This window comes from Triticum aestivum, chromosome 2A (assembly GCF_018294505.1).
Source record: "Triticum aestivum cultivar Chinese Spring chromosome 2A, IWGSC CS RefSeq v2.1, whole genome shotgun sequence".
Classification (NCBI taxonomy): Eukaryota; Viridiplantae; Streptophyta; class Magnoliopsida; order Poales; family Poaceae; genus Triticum; species Triticum aestivum.
Window position 1 is genome coordinate 416,385,894 of NC_057797.1, and position 13,419 is coordinate 416,399,312.

Consider the following 13,419-nt stretch of genomic DNA (forward strand, 5'->3'; position numbering starts at 1 on the left):
CCCCTGCTCCACGAAGATGCCCTATATAAACCCTACCCCCTCCTCCCTCGAACCTCCTAAAACCCTACTCCAAAACCCACCATAGCCCCGCCACCATCCGAACCGATCTCGCCTCCGCCGCTGCAGTTCATCACCGCCACCGCCGCCGATGAGACACCCCTCGACCTCCAAGCTCCTCCACCCGAATTGCCTCATCCTCCCGTAACCACCTGACATCCCCTCTTCCTTCCAGGAACCCCGACGCCAACGACCCCGAGCTCGCCGCACCTCACTAGAGCCACGGAGCACCTGAGCCTCACTGCCATCGCCCCGACCACCTCCGTCGTCCCCGAGCTCCACTGACTTGATCCCCGGCCTCCCCTCGAGCTGCCGCACACGCCCGACGACTCGGCCGCCGCCCAGGACCACCGGAGTAGCCGCTGCTGAAACACCGGAGTCACCATCGCCGTCGAGTTCGCTGTAAGCCGCCGGAACCCCCTCCACTGTTGGATCTCGAATCTAGGGCCTAGATTAGATCACGCAAAGAGTTTGGTTTATTTCTTTAGATCGGTTTGCGTTACGATTAATTTTTGGTTTAGTTAGTTAAATCAAATCGGCAGGCTATTCTGTTATTAACCACAGTGCGTTTTAGTTTATATATCGCTCGAGCGCTGTTTAGTTTTAGAGCGCTCACTGTTCGGCCCATTAGCGCGTTAGTTTTTCTAGTTTTATTTCAGTTTCTGTTTTTAGTAGAATAGTTCTGTTTTTTAAAAGCTATATCTTTTAGGTTATTTAATATTTTTAGTTGATTCTTTTTGCTCTAGTTTACAAATTTCCTATAGTTTCTGTATAAAATAGTTTCGGCCATGTTTAAGCTTTAAAAAGATTGTTTTATATTAGTTTTAGTCAGATTAGTATTTCTTCTATAAATTGAGTTAGGATTAATTTTTTTAGTGTTTCTTTTTGCCACTGCTTTGTTTTGACCTTTCCTAGAAGTAGGATTAATTTAGGTATTTATAGATTTTATTAAAAATAGTTTTACGCGAAAACAAGCTTTTCTAGTTTTTTAGCTTGCTGCTATTTTCTGTTGTCCTAGTTATTTTCAAATTTTATTTTACCTCTATTATAATTTATTGTAGATTAGTTTCTGTAGTTACAGAGGGTGAACTTGTATTTACAGCAAAATAAAAAGTTTTATTTTGTTTTCTTGCTAGTTTTGTTTTAATAGCTTTTGATGTGATTCTTTTTGCATCTAGTTTATATGATGTTTTCCTTTCTGTTAGTTAGAAAAACGCTTGTTTTGGTTCTGTTAAGAAAAGTTTTAGTAGGATAAAACTATTTCCTAGTTGTTTGCTTGAAGTAATGAAAACTTTGATTGGAGTTCCTCGAGTTCTCTTTGGTTTTGGTTTGAGTGCTTGTGTGATTTACGTTAGCTTGCTATTATGTTAATATAATTTTATGCTTTTGTATTCATCGTTTGGTTTGAATAGAATTTTCGGAGTGCGAAGCTTGCTATCAGGAATCACTAGCGTTCGAAGACCGTCAGCCATGCAAGTTTTGATCATGAATTTTAATTCCAATGTTTTATTGCATTAGTAGTATTTCCTCCCAACCATGCATGTAGTAGGATAAATTGAATATGTCTTGAGTAGTATCATGTGGTAGGTTGAACCCAGTTCCCTTTGTTACCATTGCCCGAGATATGTAGTTTATTTTTCTATGCTCGTAGATGGGGTTGGTTGAGTGATTCATAAGGGAGATCTGAGAGTCAAGATGATGACAATCCCATGACTTCAAGCTCAAGATGGACTTCAAACTCAATACTGGGTGGAGGACGGTTGACGGGCACCCTGGAGAAACCATCGGATGGCCGGGATGCATGGAGAAGCGCCATGACATCTTGCGGAAAGCTTCACCCAGCCACGAAGAGACGGATGGATACCCCTTGACCGGAAGCTTACCGGTGCAGCCACAAGCCATTATGGGCTCTGGTTTGGTTGACCCTAGGCGTGACTCTGGTCGGACGGTGTACGAGTTGTAGAAGAACGATAGGATTGGATGGGCACCGACAGTGGCCTAGTGAAACTCTACGGAAGACCCTATTTTGTTCGTCCCGTCTTCAAACACTAGACAGTGCGAGGACATAAAGGAGGGAATGATTCTTGCGGGTAAAGTGCACAAGACTCTATACAGTAGAAACCTAATCGATTAGCTGTGTCCCCAGTTATGGACAAATCAACCTCTAGAATTGGAGTATTTTCGGAAATCTCAACACCGAACTTAATTAATTAATTGATGGGTTATTAATGACTTCGGGTATGAGACACTGGTTGACGGAACCATCTCATTAAAAACCAACATTTTGTAGTAATTGCAAGCTAGTCCTTTGTTGTAGGAAAAAAATGGCTTTTTCGCAAAAACATAAAACTTAGAGCCCCATAGCCAAATTGCATATAGAGTTAGCATTATTGTTGTTGTTCTCTCTATGACTTGCCAGCATATTCAAAATTCTGACCTACACGGCTGCAACGTCTCATGTTGCAGAGGAGTTTTCTGACCTGGAGTCAGGCTATGATCTACGCTCAGTGATTTCCCTGTGGAGTCGGATGGACTCGCTCTACCGTCTACTCTTCCACAGCCTTTTTTAGTTTATTTCTCATGAGTTGGCCTTTGGCCGAATTTGTTATATGTAATAAAGACTCGATATGAGAATCGTGTAATAAATTCAGGTGTGATTTAACTTTGAATCTTTTCATCAATATATTGTGTGCGCGAGCATGATCTTGGGATGGTACAGCTACACAGAGACTTGACCGATTTTTGGTCGGGTCGTTAGAATGATTCCTATTGCATTCTTTACAGATTGTTCTGTTTAGAAAGATTGTTGTTATGTTTGCATTGTTTGCATATGTTTGCTTGTTTAATGATTCTATTTGAGGATAGGAGTATTAAATATGCAAAGGCATTTAGTATGCAATGTTAAATTATAATTTTAGTGATTTTCTATAGTAGAGAATGATAAGGTTTTGCATTGATTTATACAAACTTATCTCACGAGTTCTTGTTGAGTTTTGTCTGGATGAAGTTTTTAAAAATTAGGGAAACCATGATATGAGAGGAATTAAGGTGACACAAAATCTTAAGCTTGGGGATGCCCCGACAGGCATCCCACCTTTCTTCATCAAGAATTATCGGTTAGTATCGGTTGAGCCTAAGTTTTTCCTTCTTGACATGATATGTGATATCCTTGGAATGTCATTTTATTTTGTTTTGTTGTTTGAATAAAATATTAAGATCTGAAATTCTTAAATGAGAGAGATTCCTCACACAGCTACATAATTATTCAACTAGTCATTGATCTTCACTTATATCTTTTTGGTGTAGTTTGTCAGTTGCTCTAGTGCTTCACTTATATCTTTTTAGAGCACGGCGGTGGTTTTATTTTGAAGAAATTGATGAACTCTCATGCTTCACTTATATCTCTTTAGAGCACGGCGGTGGTTTTATTTTTAAGAAATTTATGAACTCTCATGATTCACTTATATTATTTCGAGAGTCTTATAAATATTATGGCAATTTGCTTAGGTTATTAATTTAGTCCTTATTTTATGGGCAACAATAGGGATGTAGTAAAAACTTTCCTATAAAAAGCAGTGAATAATATGAGAAGTTTGATTCCTTGCATTTGTTTTGAGATATAAAGTTGGTGATATTAGAGTCATGCTAGTGAGTAATTGTGGATTGGTAGAAATACTTGTGTTAAAGTTTGTGATTCCCGTAGCATGCACGTATGGTGAACCGTTATGTGATGAAACCGGAGCATAATTTAGTTTTTGATTGTCTTCCTTATGAGTGGCGGTCCGGGGCGAGCGATGGTCTTTTCCTACCAATCTACCCCCCTAGGAGCATGCTTGTAGTACTTTGTTTTGATGGCTAATAACATTCTAGAATAAGTATGTGAGTTCTTTATGACTAATGCTGAGTCCATGGATTATAGGCACTCACACCCTTCCACCATTGCTAGCCTCTCTAGTACCATGCAACTTTCATCGGTGCATTAAACCCACCATATACCCTTCCTCAAAACAGCCACCATACCTACCTATTATGGCATTTCCATAGCCATTCCGAGATATATTGCCATGTGACTTCCACCATTCCGTTTATTATGACATATACCATCATTGTCATATTGTTTTGCATGATCATGTAGTTGGCATAATATTTGTGGCTTGGCCACCGTTCATATTTTTATACATGTCACTCTTAATCATTGCACATCCCAGTACACCGCTGGAGGCATTCATATATAGTCATATCTTTTTTCTAGTATTGAGTTGTAATTCTTGACTTGTAAGTAAATAAAAGTGTGATGATCATCATCATTGGAGCATTGCCCCATGTGAGGAAAGTATGATGGAGGCTATGATTCCCTCAAAATTTGGGATGAGACTGTAGACTTAAAAAAATAAAAAGAGACCAAAGAGCGCAAAATAAAAAAAGAGCCCGGACAAAAAAAGAGAGAAAAAAGAAAAAAGAGAGAGAGAAAAGGAGAGAAGGGACAATGCTACTATCATTTTCCACACTTGTGCTTCAAAGTAGCACCTTGTTCTTCATGATAGAGAGTCTCCTATTTTATCACTTTCATATACTAGTGGGAATTTTTCATTATAGAACTTGGCTTCTATATTCCAATGATGGGCTTCCTCAAATTGCCCTAGGTCTTCATGAGCAAGCAAGTTGGATGCACACCCACTTAGTTTTCTTTTGAGCTTTAATACACTTGTAGCTCTAGTGCATCTGTTGCATGGCAATCCCTACTCACTCACATTGATATCTATTGATGGGCATCTCCATAGCCTCTTAATACGCCTAGTTGATGTGAAACTTTCTCCTTTTTTGTCTTCTCCAAAACCACCCTATTCTATTCCACCTATACTGTTATATACATGCTCACGCTCATGTATTGCATGAAAGTTGAAAAGGCTTGATAACATTAAAAGTATGAAACAATTGCTTGGCTTGTCATCGGGGTTGAGCATGATGAAATAATTTGTGTGATGAAGATAGAGCATAGCCAGAATTATGATTTCGTAGGGATAACTTTCTTTGGCCATGATATTTTGAGAAGACATGATTGCTTTATTAGTGTGCTTGAAGTATTATTGTTTTTATGTCAAAATTAACCTCTTTTTGAATCTTATGGGCCTGAATATTTGATACGTCCATTTTGCATCATGCTTTTATATCGATATTTATTGCATTATGGGCTGTTATTACACATTATGTCACAATACTTATGACTTTTCTCTCTTATTTTACAAGGTTTACATGAAGAGGGAGAATGCCGGCAGCTGGAATTCTGGGCTAGAAAAGGAGCAAATATTAGAGACCTATTCTCCACAATTTCAAAAGTCCCGAAACTCCACGGAATTCAGTTTTGGAATATATTAAAAATATTGGGTGAATAAAGCACCAGAGGGGAGCCAACCACCGTCCACGAGGGTGGGGGCGTGCCCTACCCCCCTGGGCGCGCCCCTTGCCTCGTGGGCCACCTGGCAGGCCCCCGATGCCCATCTTCGGGTATAAGGTGTCTTTTTCCCTGGAAAAAATAAGGACAAAGCACCACCGTCTCAAGGCAGAACCTTGGCGGAACCAATCTAGGGCTTCGGCGGAGCTGTTTTGCCGGGGAAACATCCCTCCGGGAGGGGGAAAACGTCACCATCGATCCTCTCATCGGGAGGGGTCAATCTCCATCAACATATTCACCAGCACCATCTCCTCTCAAACCCTAGTTCATCTCTTGTATCCGATCTTTGTCTCAAAACCTCAGATTGGTACCTGTGGGTTGCTAGTAGTGTTGATTACTCCTTGTAGTTGATGCTAGTTGGTTTATTCGGTGGAAGATTATATGTTCAGATCCTTTATGCATATTAATAGCCCCTCAGATTATGAACATGAATATGATTTTTGAGTAGTTACATTTGTTCCTGAGGACATGGAGAAGTCTTGCTATAAGTAGTCATGTGTATTTGGTATTCATTCGATATTTTGATGAGATGTATGTTGTCTTTCCTCTAGTGGTGTTATGTGAACATCGACTACATGACACTTCACCATTGTTTGGCCCTAGCGGAAGGCATTGGGAAGTAATAAGTAGATGATGGGTTGCTAGAGTGACAGAAGCTTAAACCCTAGTTTATGTGTTGCTTCGTAAGGGGTTGATTTGGATCCATATGTTTCATGTTATGGTTAGGTTTACCTTAATTCTTCTTTTGTAGTTGTGGATGCTTGTGAAGGGGGTTAATCATAAGTTGGATGCTTGTCCAAGGAAGGGCAGTACCCAAGCACCGGTCCACCCACATATCAAATTATCAAAGTAACAAACTCGAATCATATGAGCATGATGAAAACTAGCTTGACGATAATTCCCATGTGTCCTCGGGAGAAATTTCCTTTATATAAGAGTTTGTCCAGGCTTGTCCTTTGCTACAAAAAGGATTGGGACACCTTGCTGCACTTATTTACTTTTGTTACTTGTTACCCGTTATGAATAACCTTATCACAAAACTATCTATTACCGATAGCTTCAGTGCTTGCAGAGAATACCTTACTGAAAACTGCTTGTCATTTCCTTCTGCTCCTTGTTGGGTTCGACACTCTTACTTATTGAAAGGACTACGACAGATCCCCTATACTTGTGGGTCATGAAGTCTCTTTTCTGGCACCGTTGCTGGGTAGTGAAGCGCCTTTGGTAAGTAGAATTTGGTAAGGAAAAATTTATATAGTGTGCTGAAATTTACTGTCACTTGTTACTATGGAAAACAATCCTTTGAGGGGCTTGTTCGGGGTATCTTCACCCCGACCAGTAGAGCAAAGAGTTGCTCCTCAACCTACTGAACCTACTGAAAATGTTTACTTTCAAATTCCTTCGGGTATGATAGGGAAACTGCAAGGTAATCCTTTTACAGGAGATGGAACATTACATTCCGATATGCACCTAATCTATGTGGATGAAGTGTGTGGATTATTTAAGCTTGCAGGTATGCCCGAGGATGTTATCAAGAAGAAGGTCTTCCCTTTATCTTTGAAGGGAAAGGCATTGACATGGTTTAGACTATGTGATGATATTGGATCATGGAACTACAACCGATTGAAATTGGAATTTAATCAGAAGTTTTATCCTATGCATCTCGTTCATCGTGATCGTAATTATATATATAATTTCTGGCCTCGCAAAGGAGAAAGTATCGCTCAATCTTGGGGAGGCTTAAGTCAATGTTATATTCATGTCCCAATCATGAGCCCTCAAGAGAAATTATTATTCAAAAAAATTTATGCTCGACTTTCTCTCAATAATCGCTCCATGCTCGATACTTCTTGTACCGGTTCTTTTATGATGAAGACTATTGAGTTCAAATGGGATTTATTGGAAAGAATTAAACGCAACTCTGAAGATTGGGAACTCGGCGAAGGTAAAGAGTTAGGCATAACACCTAAGTTTGATTGTGTTAAATCTTTTATGGATACTGATGTTTTTCGTGAATTTGGCACTAAATATGGACTTGACTCTGAGATAGTAGCTTCTTTCTGTGAATCATTTGCTACTCATGTTGATCTCCCTAAGGAGAAGTGGTTTAAATATCATCCTCCCATTGAAGTAAAAGTAGTTGAACCTATTAGAGTTGAATAAAGGATCATGCTAAAGCTTCAACTGTGGTTCGCAAGAGTAATGCTAGAACACATACACCCCTGAGCAAATTAAAGTTGAACCTAGTGTTGCTATGGTTAAAGATCTCTTAGTCAATAATATTGATGGGCATGTTATTTACTTCTGTGATGAAGCTGCTAGAATTGCTAGACCCGATACTAAAGATAAACATAGACATGTTGTAGGCATGCATGTTGTTTCTGTTAAAATAGGAGATCATTGCTATCATAGCTTATGTGACATGGGTACTAGTGCGACTGTAATACCTCATTATTTATACGAAGAAATTATGCATGATATTTCACCTACTGAGATAGAAGGTATTGATGTTACTATTAAGCTTGCCAATAGAGATACTATTTCACCAGTTGGGATTGTTAGAGATGTTTAAGTCTTGTGTAGGATAGTTAAATATCCTATTGATTTTCTTGTTCTTGGTTCCCCATAAGATGACTTTTGTCCCATTCTATTCGGTAGACCCTTCTTGAATACTGTTAATGCTAAGATAGACTGCAAAAAGGATATTGTTTCAATTGGTTTAGGGGGTATGCCTCATGATTTTAATTTTGCAAAATTTTGTAGACAACCCCATGATAAAGAATTTCCTAGTAAAGATGAAATTATTGGTACTGCTTCTATTGCCGTGCCTCCTAATGATCCTTTAGAACAATATTTGCTAGACCATGAAAGTGATATGTTTATGAATGAAAGAAGGGAAATAGATGAAGTATTCTTTAAACAGGTACCTATTTTGAAGCACAATTTGCCTGTTGAAATTCTAGGGGATCCTCCTCCTCCACCCAAGGGTGATCCCGTGTTTGAGCTTAAACCGTTACCTGATACTCTTAAATTTGCTTATCTTGATGAAAAGAAGATATATCATGTTATTATTAGTGCTAACCTTTCAGAGCAGGAAGAAGAGAGATTATTGAAAACTCTGAAGAAGCATCGTGCTGCTATTGGATACACTCTTGATGATCTTAAGGGCATTAGTCCCACTCTATGCCAGCACAAAATAAAATTGGAGAAAGACACTAAACTGGCTGTTGATCACCAACGACGGTTAAATCCTAAGATGAAAGAAGTGGTACGAAATGAAATACTAAAGCTTCTGGAGGCAGGTATAATTTATCCTGTTGCTCATAGTCAGTGGGTAAGTCATGTCCATTGTGTCCCTAAGAAGGGAGGTATTACTGTTGTTCCTAATGATAAAGATGAATTGATCGCACAAAAATTGTTACAGGTTATAGAATGGTAACTGATTTCTGCAAATTAGATAAAGCTACTAGAAAGGATCATTACCCTTTACCTTTTATTGATCAAATGCTAGAAACATTATCCAAACATACACAATTTTGCTTTCTAGATGGTTATTCTGGTTTCTCACAAATACCTGTGTGGAAAGAGGATCAGGAAAAGACCACTTTTACTTGCCCCTTTGGTACCTTTGCTTATAGACGTATGCCTTTTGGTTTATGTAATGCACCTGCTACCTTTCAAAGATGTATGACTGCTATATTCTCTGACTTTTGTGAAAAGATTGTTGAGGTTTTCATGGATGATTTCTCCATGTATGGAACTTCTTTTGATGATTGCTTAAGCAACCTTGATCGAGTTTTGAAGAGATGTGAAGAAACTAATCTTGTCTTGAATTGGCAGAAGTGACACTTTATGGTTAATGAAGGTATTGTCTTGGGGCATAAAGTTTCTGAAAGAGGTATTGAAGTTGATAAAGCTAAAGTTGATGCTATTGAAAAGATGTCGTGTCCTAAGGACATTAAAGGTATAAGAAGTTTCCTTGGTCATGCCAGTTTTTATAGGAGGTTCATTAAAGACTTCTCGAAAATTTCTAGGCCTATGACTAATCACTTACAAAAAGATGTTCCTTTTGTCTTTGATGATGATTATGTAGAAGCATTTGAAATACTTAAGAAAGCCTTGATTTCTGCACCTATTGTTCAGCCACCTGATTGGAATTTACCCTTTGAAATTATGTGTGATGCTAGTGATTATGCTATAGGTGTTGTTCTAGGACAAAGAGTTGATAAGAAATTAAATGTTATCCAATATGCTAATAAAACTCTAGACAGTGCCTAGAGAAATTATGCTACTACTAAAAAAGAATTTTTAGCAGTTGTATTTGCTTGTGATAAGTTCAGACCTTATATTGTTGATTCTAAAGTAACTGTTCACTCTGATCATGCTGCTATTAAATATCTTATGGAAAATAAAGATGCTAAACCTAGACTTATTAGATGGGTTCTCTTGCTACAAGAATTTGATTTGCATATTATTGATAGAAAGGGAGCTAAAAACCCCATTGCAGACAACTTGTCTAGGTTAGAAAATGTTCTTGATGACCCACTACCTATGGATGATAGCTTTCCTGATGAACAATTATCTATCATAAATGCTTCTCGTACTGCTCCATGGTATGCTGATTATGCTAATTACATTGTTGCTAAATTTATACCACCTAGTTTCACATACCAACAAAAGAAAAAGTTTTTCTATGATTTAAGACATTACTTCTGGGATGACCCACACCTATATAAATAAGGAGTAGATGGTGTCATTAGACGTTGTGTACCTGAGCATGAACATGAATAGATCCTACACAAGTGTCACTCTGAGGCTTATGGAGGACATCATGCTGGAGATAGAACTGCACATAAGGTTTTGCAATCCTGTCTTTATTGGCCTACTCTCTTCAAAGATGCCCGTAAGTTTGTCTTGTCTTGTGATGAATGTCAAAGAATTGGTAATATTAGTAGACGTCAAGAAATGCCTATGAACTATTCACTTGTTATTGAACCATTTGATGTTTTGGGCTTTGATTATATGGGACCGTTTCCTTCCTCTAATGGGTATACACATATTTTAGTTGTCGTTGATTATGTCACTAAGTGGGTAGAAGCTATTCCAACTAGTAGCACTGATCATAACACCTCTATTAAGATGCTTAAAGAAGTTATTTTTCCAAGGTTTGGAATCCCTAGATATTTAATGACTGATGGTGGTTCACATTTTATTCATGGTGCTTTTCGTAAAATGCTTGCTAAGTATGATATTAATCATAGAATTGCATCTCAATACCACCCACATTCTAGTGGTCAAGTAGAACTGAGTAATAGAGAGATTAAATTAATTTTGCAAAAGACTGTTAATAGATCTAGAAAGAATTGGTCCAAGAAACTTGATGATGCATTATGGGCCTATAGAACTGCATATAAAAATCCTATGGGTATGTCTCCGTATAAAATGGTTTTTGGAAAAGCATGTCACTTACCTCTCGAACTAGAACATAAGGCATATTGGGCCATCAAAGAGCTCAGTTATGATTTCAAACTTGCCGGTGAGAAGAGACTATTTGACATTTGATCACTTGATGAGTGGAGAACCCAGGCCTATGAGAATGCCAAATTGTTTAAAGAAAAAGTGAAAAGATGGCATGACAAAAGGATACAAAAGCGTGAGTTTAATGTAGGTGACTATGTTCTGCTATACAACTATTGTTTAAGATTTTTTGCAGGAAAACTCCTCTCTAAATGGGAAGGTCCTTACGTTATCGAGGAGGTCTATCGTTCCAGTGCCATAAAAATCAACAACTTCGAAGGCACAAATCCGAGGGTGGTGAACGGTCAAAGAATCAAACATTATATCTCAGGTAATCCCATAAATGTTGAAGCCAATGTTATTGACACTTTAACCCCGGAAGAGTACATAAAGGACACTTTCCATAACATTTTAGACTCCGAAAAGGAATAGGTATGTGGTACAGTAAGTAAACCGACTCCAAAACAGTTCTAACAGTAATTTTCCCCATTTTGGAATATTTAAGAAAAATAGGAAAATAAGAAATAGTCCAGAAAGGACACGAGGCGTCCATGAGGATGGAGGTCGCGCCCTACCCCCTGGGCGCGCCCCCTACCTCATGGGCACCTCGTGTGCCCTCCGGACTCCATTTTCTTGCAGGATACTTCTTTTGGTCGGTAAAAATTCATTATATAATCTCCCGAAGGTTTTGACCACCGTACCACACAAATATCTCGTGTTCTTGTTTCGAGCTGTTTTCTGCCAGAATTTTCAAGGCCAGGCATCATGTTGTCCCCCTCCTCCAGCAACATGGGCGGAAATGCTTGGCTAATGAAGATAGAGACGAAGCGAGAGGAAATCGGGGAAATCAAGGAAGGTGACAAGATCAAGGAGGTCGCAAAGGAGAAAGTCCCGACAGTAGAAGAAGAAGCCTCCTCTCAACCTTTCTACAACCATCTCACCCCAACTGAGATTCAAGCTTTCAAGATGATTGAGCTAGCTCGCATACAAAATAAGTATCTCACACGTGAAAATCGTTTGTTGCAAGAGCACATCACCGCACTCAAGGGCATTATCCGCAAGTTGGAGGATCTCCTACGCTCGATGTGCGACACACCATCATCAACAACTCCATCATCACTACCTCCGAAGAACTGAGTATCGGGTATGGGCACTCCCCTTGGCAACTGGCAAGCTTGGGGGTGTGCCCCGGTATCATATCACCATCACACTCCTATTTTTATTATTTTTCTTAGTTCGATCCTTTTGGTTATATCTTGATCTAGTAGAATAAAGTTTAGTATGATCTAGCTTTGAGTTTTGTGTTGATCTTATCTATGTAATCGAGTCCGTGAGCTATATATAATAAAGATTAGTCTTGAGTCAAGGGCTTGGTTACCTTGCTATGATCTTGAGGGAATAAATGAAAGAGAAAAAATAAAAGAAAGAATAAAAAGAAATAAAGAGAGCATATTGATCTTATGGAGAGTGATGACTTCACATATAACGAGTATGATGAATAAAAGTTGTTGAGAGTTGACAAACATAGTTTTGGTCATCGTTGCAATTAATAGGAAGTAATAACAAAAGAGAGGTTTTCACATATAAATATACTATCTTGGACATCTTTTATGATTGTGAGCACTCATTAAAATATGACATGCTAAAAAGTTGATGTTGGACAAGGAAGACAACGTAATGGGTTATGTTTTCTTATATACGAAATAAATTATATTTTAGATCATCCAACATGTTGAGCTTGCCTTTCCCCCTCATGCTAGTCGAATTGTTTGCACCAAGTAGAGATACAACTTGTGCTTCCAAATATCCTTAAACCCAGTTTAGCCATGAGAGTCCACCATATCTACCTATGGATTGAGTAACATCCTTCAAGTAAGTTGTCATTGTCGCAAGCAATAAAAATTGCTCTCTAAATATGTATGATTTATTAGTGTGGAGAAAATAAGCTTTATACGAGCTTGTGATATGGAAGAAATAAAAGCGACGGACTGCATAATAAAGGTCCTTACCACAAGTGACAATATAAAGTGACGTTCTTTTGCATTAAGATTTTGTGCATCCAACCATAAAAGCACATGACAACATCTGCTTCCCTCTGCGAAGGGCCTATCTTTTATTTTTGTCTTATACTTTATAAAAGAGTCATGGTGATCTTCACCTTTCCTTTTTACATTTTATCCTTTGGCAAGCACTATGTGTTGGAAAGATCCTGATATATATAGCTAACTAGATGTGGGTTTTCATAAAAGCATTATTGTTCACATTACCCTTGAGGTAAAAGGTTGGGAGGCAAAACCATAAGCCCCTATGTTTCTCTGTGTCCGATTTAAAAATTCATACCCATAAGTATTGCGTGAGTGTTAGCAATTGTGAAAGACTAAATGATAGTTGAG